Consider the following 12,527-nt stretch of genomic DNA (forward strand, 5'->3'; position numbering starts at 1 on the left):
TTTGTAATTGATGAGAAAAAGGGGAAGCAAGATCGTGCTGAGTCTTATGGGAAAGAACAAACTTATGTGATATTTGAGGACCTGAAGGGTTGTGTGGTATTTGTTATGAGATGCTAGAACGGGACTATGAGTATGTGCAAAACTTGTTATAGAGTGTTCAAGGGAAGGAACATATGCTGGAAAAAGGGGGAGGAGGGTGTAGTTAGAGTGGATCAGGGAGGAACAAGTGTGGGAAAATGGAGAGAAAAGAGGATGGAGGAGGCCGTCTGTCTGAATGTATGGGTGTATTTGCTAGTGAACTTTAACAAGCTGGACTAGCCTGAGAGTAGACCAGCTTCTGTAAAGACCTAAGGTGTGAGATCTTAGGAGCCAGAAATGGATTCTGGATGAAAGTGAAGTCCATGCTAATATTTATAGATCATCCAGAAATGACAGTAAGCTTGTGAATCAAGTTTGTTGCCCTCATGAGCTTTAGTCTTCATTAGCTGAAAAAAAAGGATAAGACTTTCTGTGGTATTCTCTACTGTGTAAGTGCCGGTTGTGTTCATGGGGATGCCAGTAAAGGCCCTGCTCTCCCGCTTGGGTTGTTGTGTGGCAGGCGGGATTTGTATTCTGTGTGTGGGTATTTGCATTTTTAGAATACACACTCAGCCCTGCCACTGGCTGCACCTGGAAATGGGGCAGAACAACTAACAGTCTGCGAAGGAGATGGCCCCAGGGTCTTTAAGTCCACTGAGGCTGGCTTCTCTTACCACTTAGTGCTGATCTGAGGAAGTATATTCCCTTCTCATTCAGTCTTTAGCAGCTCTGATGAAGTACATTTGGCTATGTCCTGTCAATTGGGTTGGTGAACGAGTCAGGAAAAGACCGTATCTCTCAGCCAGGTTGGGTTCTTGTCTTCTCTCAAATCTACTTGGAGCTAACTGATTGAAACACTGAATAAATACCTGAATTAATTTGGTGTATCCTTTTTTTCAGTTCCCAGTTCCACATAACTGCTTCCCTCTCCCATCATAGATACAGTGTAATAGAAAGAGTTGTGAACACATGAACTTTTCCACTAGAAAAGGTTAAAATCTCTTTCTTCTTACACACTTTTTACTGGCCACTGTCATGAAGACAATAGTAGCCTAGTTAGGTGTACAGTTTGATCAGAACATCCTCTCTACGGGAGGAACTCTTACTGCTTTCCTGAGCAGTAGACCCCCAATTTATTGATTCCCCCCCCCCCCAAAAAAAAAAAGACAACCTGTAATGCTGCCCACCTCAGACCTTTTTGGCCCTTCTGTATGCCTGCTTGGGACACCTTTTCGTGTTCATGGTCTCTACTTTCTTGATGTAGGTCTCAGCAACTTGTTCCCCTTGTGCCTTTCAAGATATACTGTATGGGAGGAGTCTTCCTCCTTTTTCTCATGAGAATGAACCTTTCTTAAGCTATCTCCAAAATGAGGAATGGGATAGAGAGCATAATGCATCCCCAGGGGAAAGGAGCACAGAAATAGGTTAAAACCATTACAGGGAAATAAATGAATTAAGTGACTGGATCCATGTGCTTCAAATCATGAATATCCTAGACTTCATTTTATTTATTTTTGAGCACTTTGTGCTCATCTATAGTTTATGGTCATTGTTTGCATCTAATACTAAACCGCTACCCCATTATATCTGCAATGTTTAAGCTAGCAAATTGCAATGGTGTAACAGATTGTATGACACGGCAACTCTTGACCTTTAAATAGCAGCCACTTTAAGGAGTTCATTATTTGAAAATAAATGACTGTAAATGCTGAAATGTAGAAGAAATGAGATTAAGCAATTTAGTAAATTTTTTTTTTTGTTTGAGTCTAGTCTGTTGCCAGTATTTGTTGACACCCAGGCTGTTGGAGATCTTTTTTCTATCTTAAGGATTATTAGTGACTGAAAATCTGAAAATGAGTATATAGACCTGTGGTTTCTATGAAATCCTTTAATCTGTACTGTGGGAGTACATTCTATTACAGATGCATGCATATAACATTCACTGACATTAAAAGGAGTTACTGGCATGCAGTGAGCAGAGAATAGATGACACAGTTGCTGATCAAGTTACTCATCACGTCTTTCAAATGCAAGAAATTTCATTAAAAGATTTTTTAAAGAGAAGAGTTAATAACACAGAAGAGAAACTAGTATTTTTATTCAAAGGCATTTATCTAGTGCAGATTCCTTATATGGCCATAGTAAATATATTACCACAGATAATATTTCAAAACAATGAAGTCACAAGCTACTCATTTATATACTTGATATATACCTGTGGATGTTGCAGCACTTCTGAGTTTTATGTATAATATCGGGTTTATGTCCTAATGTGTAGGAAATTAATAATCACCATGGTCTGAAGAGTGATGACTTCCCTGATAATAACGATAAATGGATTGAGGACTTGATGGATGTACCTAACCTGGTGGAGGTTAATGATGGTGCTCCCAAAAGATTTGATTTGGTAGTGATAAATTGAAGATGACCTCTAAAGACAAAGCACAGATCCCATTAACTTTACCAGAGCCTCCCCCCGTTTAGAAGAACTAGATCAAAGACTACATTGGATGCTTTCTTACTCCCAAAATAACAGATTGTTTTGTGTTCTATCCAGTGGCATCCACTTCTGATGCAGTTGATTAGTTCCTCCTCAGAGTAAACTACAAAGACAAATACCTGCTACGTAGTGGTTAAGTTTCTAACAGTGAAGATTAACTTTTAATGGCAGGGCTTAACAGAAAAACCTCTAGATATATATACTGACATAGGTTTTGGGTTAGGTTGCAGTGTTCATTAGACCAGTGATACTCCTGCTCTAATAGCAAAGTAGTAATTTAACTAAGGGACTATATTAAAAGAGAGAATCGTGTTGTCTCCCCAGCTACATGATAATATATAACCAGACACCAGAGGCCACATGATCAACAGAAAGAAGCAGCACAACTGCATTTATTTTGGGGGCTTTCTGTAAGATGATGATAGGGAAAATTAGTATATTCCTGTCAAATTGTTCATTGTTCTAAAATGTTTTTTGTTTTGTTTTGGTTTTTTTTAAAATCCAAAGTACCATTTTAAGCACAACCCTTAGTGGCAGTTAATATTTGTCACTACTTTGGGAAGCAAATATCAAACAAATTGACCATTTTAAACCATTTTTTCACAACAGGATGTCCATGCTGCAAAAAGCAGTGCATCTTCTAGCATACTTTGTCAATGTTCTGGAGAAATCAAAGATTTTACAGGCCCTTTTAACCTCATTTTCTCACTGTATATTGAACTAATAGGTGCATAGGAAAGTGTGAGGAAACCTGCATTATCTGTATCCCTGTTTGGATTGGTTTTTGGTTGCTGCAGCTCTCAGTATAACCTTTTTGTTGAATTAAATTAGCTTAACCCCCCTGTTTTTCAAAGTCTAACTTGCCTTCATACAGTATTTGCATGAAAGCAGAAGTTATTTCTGCATATTACATTTTAACAGTTAATTTTTAACACAATTTTAACAAAAGGTAGGGGAATAGGTCAGAACACAGAAAGGACAAGTTAAAGAATATTAAATAACTTAGATGTAGCCAAGTTGTCAAGATTTGATGAAATTAACTAAGCCAGAACTGTCTTTGAACCATCAGTAATTATGTTCAAGAACGCTAGGAGGACAAGCTGAGTCCTACAAGACCAGAGAAGAGCAAATAGTTTACTATTTTATTAAAAAAGTGGGGAAGGGGAGGCAAATAAACAGAAAGGAAAGAAGTTCAGCTATAGAAAAAACAGTCTAACTTTGGCACCTACAAAGGTACGATAACACATTTTTAAACAATAATTTTATGAAAGCCCAGAGAAGGCAGACCTGATTTTGCTAAGAATAAGTGTGTTCAAACACCACCACATTCATTCCTGAAGAGGACAACTGTGAAACAGAGGATGGAGACAATTGTAGTGTATTAGCAAGATTTTTCACTTGATCAAAATATTCTAATACAGAAAGGAAGGAAAAGGAAGGAAGGAAGGAAGGAAGGAAGGAAGGAAGAGAGAGAAAGAGAGAGAGAAAGAAAGAAAGAAAAAGAAAGAAAGAAAGAAAGAGAAAGAAAGAAGGAAAGAAGGAAAGAAAGAAAGAAGGAAAGAAGGAAAGAAAGAAAGAAAGAAAGAAAGAAAGAAAGAAAGAAAGAAAGAAAGATAAAGAAAGAAGGAAAGAAAGGAAGGAAGAAAGGAAGAAAGCAAGCAAGCAAGAAAGAAAGAAAGAAGAACGTAGTCCAGGAGAAATTAGTAAGATACAGTTACACTAAGGGTTTGTTACTGAAGTAGGTGAGACTCTTATTTGTAGGATGCTATTCCAACGTGATGTCATACAGTATTTGTTTACCAACTAGGTCAGCAAAGTAGGGAATATATTTCTTTGTTGATCATCAATAATTACATTTGGACGAACATTTTATTAAGTAGGGACATTTAAGGATGGAAATGAAATCAGAGATGGTCGTAATGAAAAGAAGATCATCCAAAGTATATCAAAAGAAATTTTGAGTTAGTACAGTTAAGGGACACATCTCTATTGCAAAATTACAAAGTTATCCTGCATAAAATGTACAACGTAATGAAGTACATAGGCAGTTGATATTATGACCTTGTTGCAAAAATAGGTAAACTTCATGTAGGTATTTATTGACCAAAGTGTAATATATAATAAAAGGGAGGCAATTTTTACATTTCCCTTAATGTTTATTCAAACTATCCTACTTTCTGTTCTATTTTTGACACTACATTTTAAAGAGAAACTGAAGTTCTTAAAAAAAATCAGAAATGAGCAGACACTTAGAAAATGTGGTTTCTGAGAAATGGTTGAAAGAGAAGACAATGTCTTCTGTAGCAACGAGAAAGATGGCTTCAAACATATTGAAAGTGATGATAAAACCAGCAGTGACCTATTGCTGTATGTGAGTAATCTCCCAATCACTGTTTTTTATGCAGAAGGCAGAATTCCTTCTCACAGGTAGTTCTTGAAAACAGGCTAAATGTAGTTTTGATGCTACAGCAGACTAAGTTGATCAACTATGTCGCTTCCTGAGCTTGTCAGTCCTGTTCTTTTCTTTAACTACATTTTATCCCTGTGTGTACAACTGTGAACTGATACAAGATATTCTTGCAATATGCTATTCTATGCTATTTTTTCTTTCAATTCAGTTACTGTTACAATTTCCACACATCACATCATATTACATAAATTTGGGACTCCTCACAAACACATTTCTAATTATTTCAAAATACTGTGTATCAGCAATATTTTCTATGAGTTTTGTTGTCTATGGTATATAATTAATCTGAACTAAATAGTTTTTCATTCAGAAAGGCTACCCTGCTGTCACTGGAATTGACTGGGTGAGTATTATGTATTGTTTCTTAAGTAGACAAGCTATAATGGCCAGAATTATTCTTATTGCTCATTTCTTTCTTTACTTCCACTTCAACAATTCAATATTTTCTGAATTCTTTCAACGAATGAAAATTAGTACAAAGTAAGAATTGGATATCTTTTTGTTAGCCTTCAGAATACCTGTTACTGAGAAGTTTATAAGTGGTTGGGCTACATTTGTTTTATAAACATTGAGGACTTTTTTCATCAGCCATGTAGATTTTAGGAGGAAAACCATAAAGAATGCCACTGATTCAGACAAGAAAAATACAGTTTACAGCAAGCCTTGTTGAATTGTTGTCCTCTGAAAATTTTGGCAAAACATGGGAATGAGTATCCAAATTCAAATAGTGCACTTTTAGATAATTCTCATAAATGGGCATCAAACAAAATGAGTTCATTAAAGCAGGTTCTTATAGGAGAAAAAAAAATGTAACTGCTAATCCCATGCATTTTTGTATCTCCAGATGCTGAAAAGAAATTAACGCAGGTAACTGCCACTACATATTCTGCTAGACTACTGTGTTTGTACCGGCAAAAACTGTAGTGATATAATAACGACTCATTTTTGTTATTTAATTAATCTCACTTTTTGCTAGCTTCTTTCTGTAAACAGGAAGTACAATCATGCTCTTTGGGAGCCTTGAGGACAAGGATAACTGAAAAATTACCTTTTTATAGAATAATTCTAGGAATCTAAACTTGGAATTTTATGCTGTATGTTAGCTTTCAAACTAATAAAGGACTAAATATTTGCTTTTGCTTTTCATTAGCACTGACATACCCCATCACGAATGATGCAAATGTTACCAAATGCCACTGAATAAATGAATATGATAGAATGAACCCAGCAGTGTAAATTATATTCATTGCCATCTGAACTTTGTTTTCCATTTAAACAAGGTTAAAATCTAGTTTTCATAGTTATAAATACAATCAAACCTTGAATGTTGCAAACATTGTCAGTATATAGTAAAGGGCAGGAAAGCTCAACTGGTAGTTGAGGTAAATCATTCCACTCTGAAAGCTCAATAGCCTGAAATTTAGATTACTAGTCTGAATCTAATGACTAATCCCGTAATAAATAATCCATAGTTTAGCTATATTAGAAATAATGTTTTGGAAAAAGACCCACAAAACCTTACAGCTACAATAACTCACTTATGTATGTTGCTTTTATAACTACTATGCAGAAGGAAAAATAGCTATATAAACCCACTAAGATATAGAAAATATATATATGTAGAGCACAGGAACATATAATGTTGATTTTCAAGAATTTGGAGTAACTATTTTATGTGTATCACTGTAAAGTGGAACGAAACATTCATATATGTTATATATAGACACATTTACACAGGTAAACATTCTGTATTTCAGAGAAAACACTGCAGGCTGTATTGTTGGCAGAACATCACTGGTGTGTATGAAGACTAAGAGACAGTCTTCTCTCTACTCCTTTTAGCCTATAGAGCAGATGCAATTTCGATAGTCAGGACAATACACCATATTTTTATGGGAAAACAAGAAATGTTTCCCATTACTATGGAATAAACAGCTAGCCCATTCTTGAGGGAACTGCAGCTCCTTATAGGTTATTTTACACATACTGGTAGGCAAAATGTAGGTCTACTAGCCAAAATATCTTCTGCATTTTGGCACTTTTACATTATCAGACAACAACATGGGATTGCGCCTTTACAACATCCTTAACCTCTGAGCAATTACCAGTCTCAGTCCCTACATGGTACATGTAATTTCTTATACTTACTTTTCATCTTTAGATGTTAAGGAATACAGGAAATTTTCAAGAAGCCAAGTGGAAGTGCCTTTAGTAGTCTGTTACACTTATAATCAAATTTATCAATAATGCTTAATCTGCATGTCTGCACCAATTTATCCCCTTTCAAATACAAATCCTCCATAGTCTCCATTTTGATCTCTTTTTAGGTTAGACCCAGCCACAAAAGGCAACTCAAGGTCACAGTCCTCGAAGGATATTTTTATCAAATCAATCCTTCATAAAGCTCAAAATGTATAAAAGCATTATTGAACAAATAAGAAGCAGCGTCTCCTTTAACAATTACTTGGCTCCATAGCGAAATTTTGCAAACTTGTCTCCTTTAACTCACTCTAGCAAATTCATGCCTACCAGAAGTGGAATTTTCCTTTATTTAATTTTGCTAATTTCTCTTGAACAAATGGAGGAAGGAGACGTGGTGGAAGGTGAATGGATAGGGAGTGCAATATGCAAAACCCAAAAGACCAAGGGTAAAAACAAATAAAATTAAATCACCAGATAGATAAATAAGTTTTGCATTAGAAGATTAAGAAAAAAAAAAAGCTAGCAGCCTAGCTCCAAACCCAAAGTGAGCAGCTCATAAAAGCATTAACACAGAGGCATATGTGATACATTAAAAGTACAGTATTCAAGAGACATCAACACCAGATGTGTTTGTTTAATAGCTCAAGCAATTAAGATGTGAAACAGACAGTCTTTTAGCCTCCTTAATGTTGCTTCCATCCTCATGTTTCTTTGCCTTCAGTTAGTTCCCCGGAGTAAATGACTCCAGTGAAGCTAACAGCTGGGTATTTCTGGGTACATTCTCTTTCCTCATGGCCAAAGCAGCTCATTGGAGCAGATTCCTCGTGCTCAGATCCGTCCATAATTAATCATAAAAAGCTGAAGTGCCCATCCATCTTTAGTTTTCAATAAATCTAAAGTTAACTTTATATGGATGCAAGTGGGCTTATGTTGAGAGTCAGGGTACAAAAGTAGGTGTCTCTTATTTTACTCTGGTGTCCTATCTTGCTCTTGGTATTGTTATTTAACTGGTAATACACTAATATTCTGCTCAGTGACATGTTTTCCTGGCACTGCTCCTGAGGTACTTTGATTTGTATAGTTCCAGTCTCCTGCTTTGCCTTTTGGTCTGATCTTGAGATCTCAATTTCTCCCCTCCCTGTGCCCCCAGGACCATGAAAATCAATGTTTCATAACTTAAGCAAATTCTCAGACTAATTCTGGATAGGAAATGCACATAATTAATACAGCTTCAGTGTACTTAAAGTGATTACACAGCCTTTGGATATATACATGTAGCATCAGGTGAAGTTTCAGTTATGTTACTCAAGCACAATGGAGATGTAAAAGAAGAGGATGATGGGGATGAGACCAGCTTTGTACTAGGGGTTCAATTCTAATACTCTAATTAGTCTACAACTGAGAGCAAGTTAACACGGACAATATAAGTTATTATTTTCTCCAATGAAGCCAAGAAGCACTGAAAAGTATCCTACTCTGTGAAGCCTTTTGCTGTTTGTAAGCAGGATGTCTCTGAGAACTTGGTAATCCCTCAGTCTTTATCTTTGCCTAAACAGAGCCAGAATTCAGCCTTTAGCAAGAATATATCGACAGATGCTAAAGGCCTTGATGTTCCTTTGCTTTCAGAAAGATGTGCTAGTCCTCTGGGGACACAATGTAATTTTAGTTGAACAAAGAGGCATGCCGTGATTAGAGCTGAGCTAAGAGCAAATCTTCACATTTCTTACTGTCTACACTGTTATACAGAAGTTTGTTTTTGTGCTTATTTGTTCCTGATAAGCTTAGGATTTTTCTCTAGAGTCATATTTCTAAGCCCATCTTGCCCTGCTACATGTTCCTTTCTCCACTGATACCTTATTTTCATGGATTGTGTATGCATTTGGAAGTCTTATCCTAAAAATGGTCTGCGTGTTGCAGTGGAAATACTTACTTTTTGTAAATGAATTTCTTTTTGACAAATCTGATAAACAGATTGCATGGTTTTATTAACTAACTCTGTAATTCCACTGCATATTTGAGAAATTTAATGAATTCAGTTGAACCAAACTCCCTTGAGTGTTTCTCTTTATTTTGTAAGACTACAGGAAAGACAAGCCTTGACATCTTGTTAATCTGTAAACCCCCCAGACACTTAACAGTTGCAAGAGCTGCTGATAGAGAAGTTATCTAACATGATTATCGAGACAGTAATATTTATTATCTTGGAAGACTTGAACAGCAACATAGATGATGTCCCCATCTGCCTACTGAAATTTTCACAAGGATTTCGTTCAGTCTGACTCACACATTCATGTACAGCTTTATTCACGTGGATGCCTGAACAGGACATGGAACACAGTTGCCTCCACAGTTTCCTCTCACAGTAACAACAAAATTGTTAGTCAGCAGAGGAGACTTCTGAATAATAGAGGAAAAGCTACCACAGGTGAAAAGAGAGAGGCCATGGACCTTAATGGCATGAAAAATAAGAAAGAACATCAAATTTATTACATTCAGATGGAAAATATATTTTGCTTATTTTTCATGCAGAATTTCCTCACAAATGCTGATGTCAAAGGTTCTGTAGGTAGGAGAGAATTTATATGGCTGTGCAACTGATGACCTTTTTTTATTGAAAGTGAGGCTTTTATGTCTATCCACTTCTTGTGATGCAGGATGGGGTCACTTGGATCATCTGAGTATCTCAGGCAGCCTCATTAATCATCACTTCAGGCATCTATCTTGATTATTTCAGATAAATATCTCCACAATAAATAGCAGGGAAATAAGGAACATATAATGGCATTAAATTTCAGATATTTTTAATCTTATGTACATTTTAAAAAATTAAACAAATGCCCTAATTCTTAACCAAAACATTGGTAATTTCTTATTTTTATCGTAACCTGAAATATAGCACAAATATTTCCCAATGGAGACAACAGTATTATTTAATTCCAGCTCTAGGAAAGAAAGTCACAAAGAGAAATGCTTAACACTTTTTTTTGCATTTAATTCCTGCTCATATGTTAAGGGACCATAAATAATGAGACCCAGAAAGGGGGAGTAAATGGAAATACTGATGTGGAGCTGTGTGTCTACTTTTCATTCAGCAGACATGTTCCTGGTTACCTCACTTTGGGATGTGGACCACTATCTAGAAAATGCTCGAAATGCTCAAAATGCAGTGCACATTCCACTCAGGAGTTTCTTATCAGTTTGACAATAATGCAATATTAATATAAAGTGATGACACCTGCACTCTGCAGTGCTATTATGCCTTCAAAATAATATTTACACAATAATTAAACTTCATTTAATTTTACAGGAAAGAATGTTGCATACATGTACATGTATGCATGTCTGAGCAAAGCACAATATGGGACGTAAGTTTGTTTATTTTCACACAAATTAAAACTAAAGCAAGCAAACTTGTGTTACTGGAATAAACTCAGATTGTAGTTTGATCAGACTAGAGAAAAATTCAGCTGAGAATATTGCACCTGTCAACTGCTTTTCATTTCAGAGAATTAATCAAGCTGGCTGTTCAGAGTTTTTGAGAATGTTCATTATTTCAGCTATTAATTTTTAAAAGCAGCAAATGTTGCAAGTCAACAGCATCCATAAAAAATGATTTATTGTGCAATTTGCCTCATGCTACTGAAAGGAAAGAGAAGGATTTGTATATCTACTACTCCCCCTCTCAATATTCTAAGGCACCCACTATATGTGAGTATATATTTTTTAAGGAAAATTATTCAGCTGAAAGTGATAGAAACCTTTTTTGCACTAGTTTTACATCGGTGTGGATGGGTAATATGTGACCACTTGCAAAACCTGCAGAATTTAACACTAAAGAGAATGAGAAACAAAAACAATTACATAGAGAAATAGTCACAGAAGTGTAATCTGAAACTGGTGGGGTCTCTCTGTGAGACTGTGTCAGGTATCAGTATAGTTCTCTAGGCTTCAGTCTCAGTGAAATCCATTAAGCATTGTTCTTTTATAACATGTATTTAGTGTATTTGCCTGTGGGTCTCATAAAAAGAAATTTTACATCACGCAGGCAAACTTAACTGGGGGGAGCTTCTGTTAAACACCTGACTTAATGAAGCTTCTTGCAGCAGACTCTAAGTATCCTGTTTGTGTTGGAGGGGGCAGATATCTCAAATTTAGAGATTTGATCTTATCAGATACACTAATTGAAAGTGTCCGAAGTATCTGAAATTGGCTCTTTATGTTAAATATATTTTACAGAATAGGGCAACACAGTCAAAAGTACATCTTGTGAGCAATTTCAGTCCCCAGTATGTAGCACCTCCTGTATGGCAATGGCTAAAATTCTGGTCCAATTGCAATATGTGGGAATTCAGTTAGGGCTAGGATTCAACCTCTGCTTCTTTAAGTGATGTAATATAGCCTTGACTTGAGGGCTTTGTCATTTGCATGTCCATGGTAAAAGTGATAGACAGTGAGGAGCCCTGCTGTTTTATACAAATTAGATTCACTGTAGGGATCCCTTCCTTGAACAGTAGATAGACCACGCAAAGTCCATGCTTCTGTAACACTGATCTGACTGGAGAGTGTTGGACTTGACCTGCTTATGCAAAGGTGCAAAGGTCCAAAGGGGGAAAAAAAACCCAATAACTGTTCCAGTAGATAAGTCCCGAACAGATTTTCTAAGAGATTTAGAAGGAAATGCAGACTTGTAATAGAGCACAGAGCTTCAGAAAGGTTATTAATAATTCAAAAGAAAGGCAAAATTCAGCCTGAAATTCTTGACCATCTGGGTAGAGGACATGACACAGTTCCTGAAAATGCCCCATATTATTAAAGAAACGGTAGATCATCTCAGTCCTTTAAGATTCTAAAACTGTGGATCTGAGGATCAAAGATCTACACTAATATGATGAGAAGGAAAGCTCATATAACATTTTCGTAGTGTTTTTCTGCTTGGTAGGTTTGCTCAGGAAGATATTAACTTACTTTAGCCTTTCATATCTGAAATAGAGTCCAGATTATGAAACGAATAACATTGCATTTACTGTGACTGGAGAAATCCAGAGTGTGGGGACCACTATTTGATTTACAAATCCTTTTTATATTACATATCTAAATGTTCCACAGATAAAAAAGAGATGAGAGATCACTTACATATATTTTTTAAAAAGAAAAGACAGTGTGGGATGATGTTTCCTGAGCAGTTTTACAGGAGACAGCCACAAAGAAAGTAGGGCTTTTATTCACACATTCCCCACACAATATTTTTACTTCCCATTAACTTCTTATTAATAACAT

This window comes from Caloenas nicobarica, chromosome 3 (genome assembly GCF_036013445.1).
Source record: "Caloenas nicobarica isolate bCalNic1 chromosome 3, bCalNic1.hap1, whole genome shotgun sequence".
Lineage (NCBI taxonomy): Eukaryota > Metazoa > Chordata > Aves > Columbiformes > Columbidae > Caloenas > Caloenas nicobarica.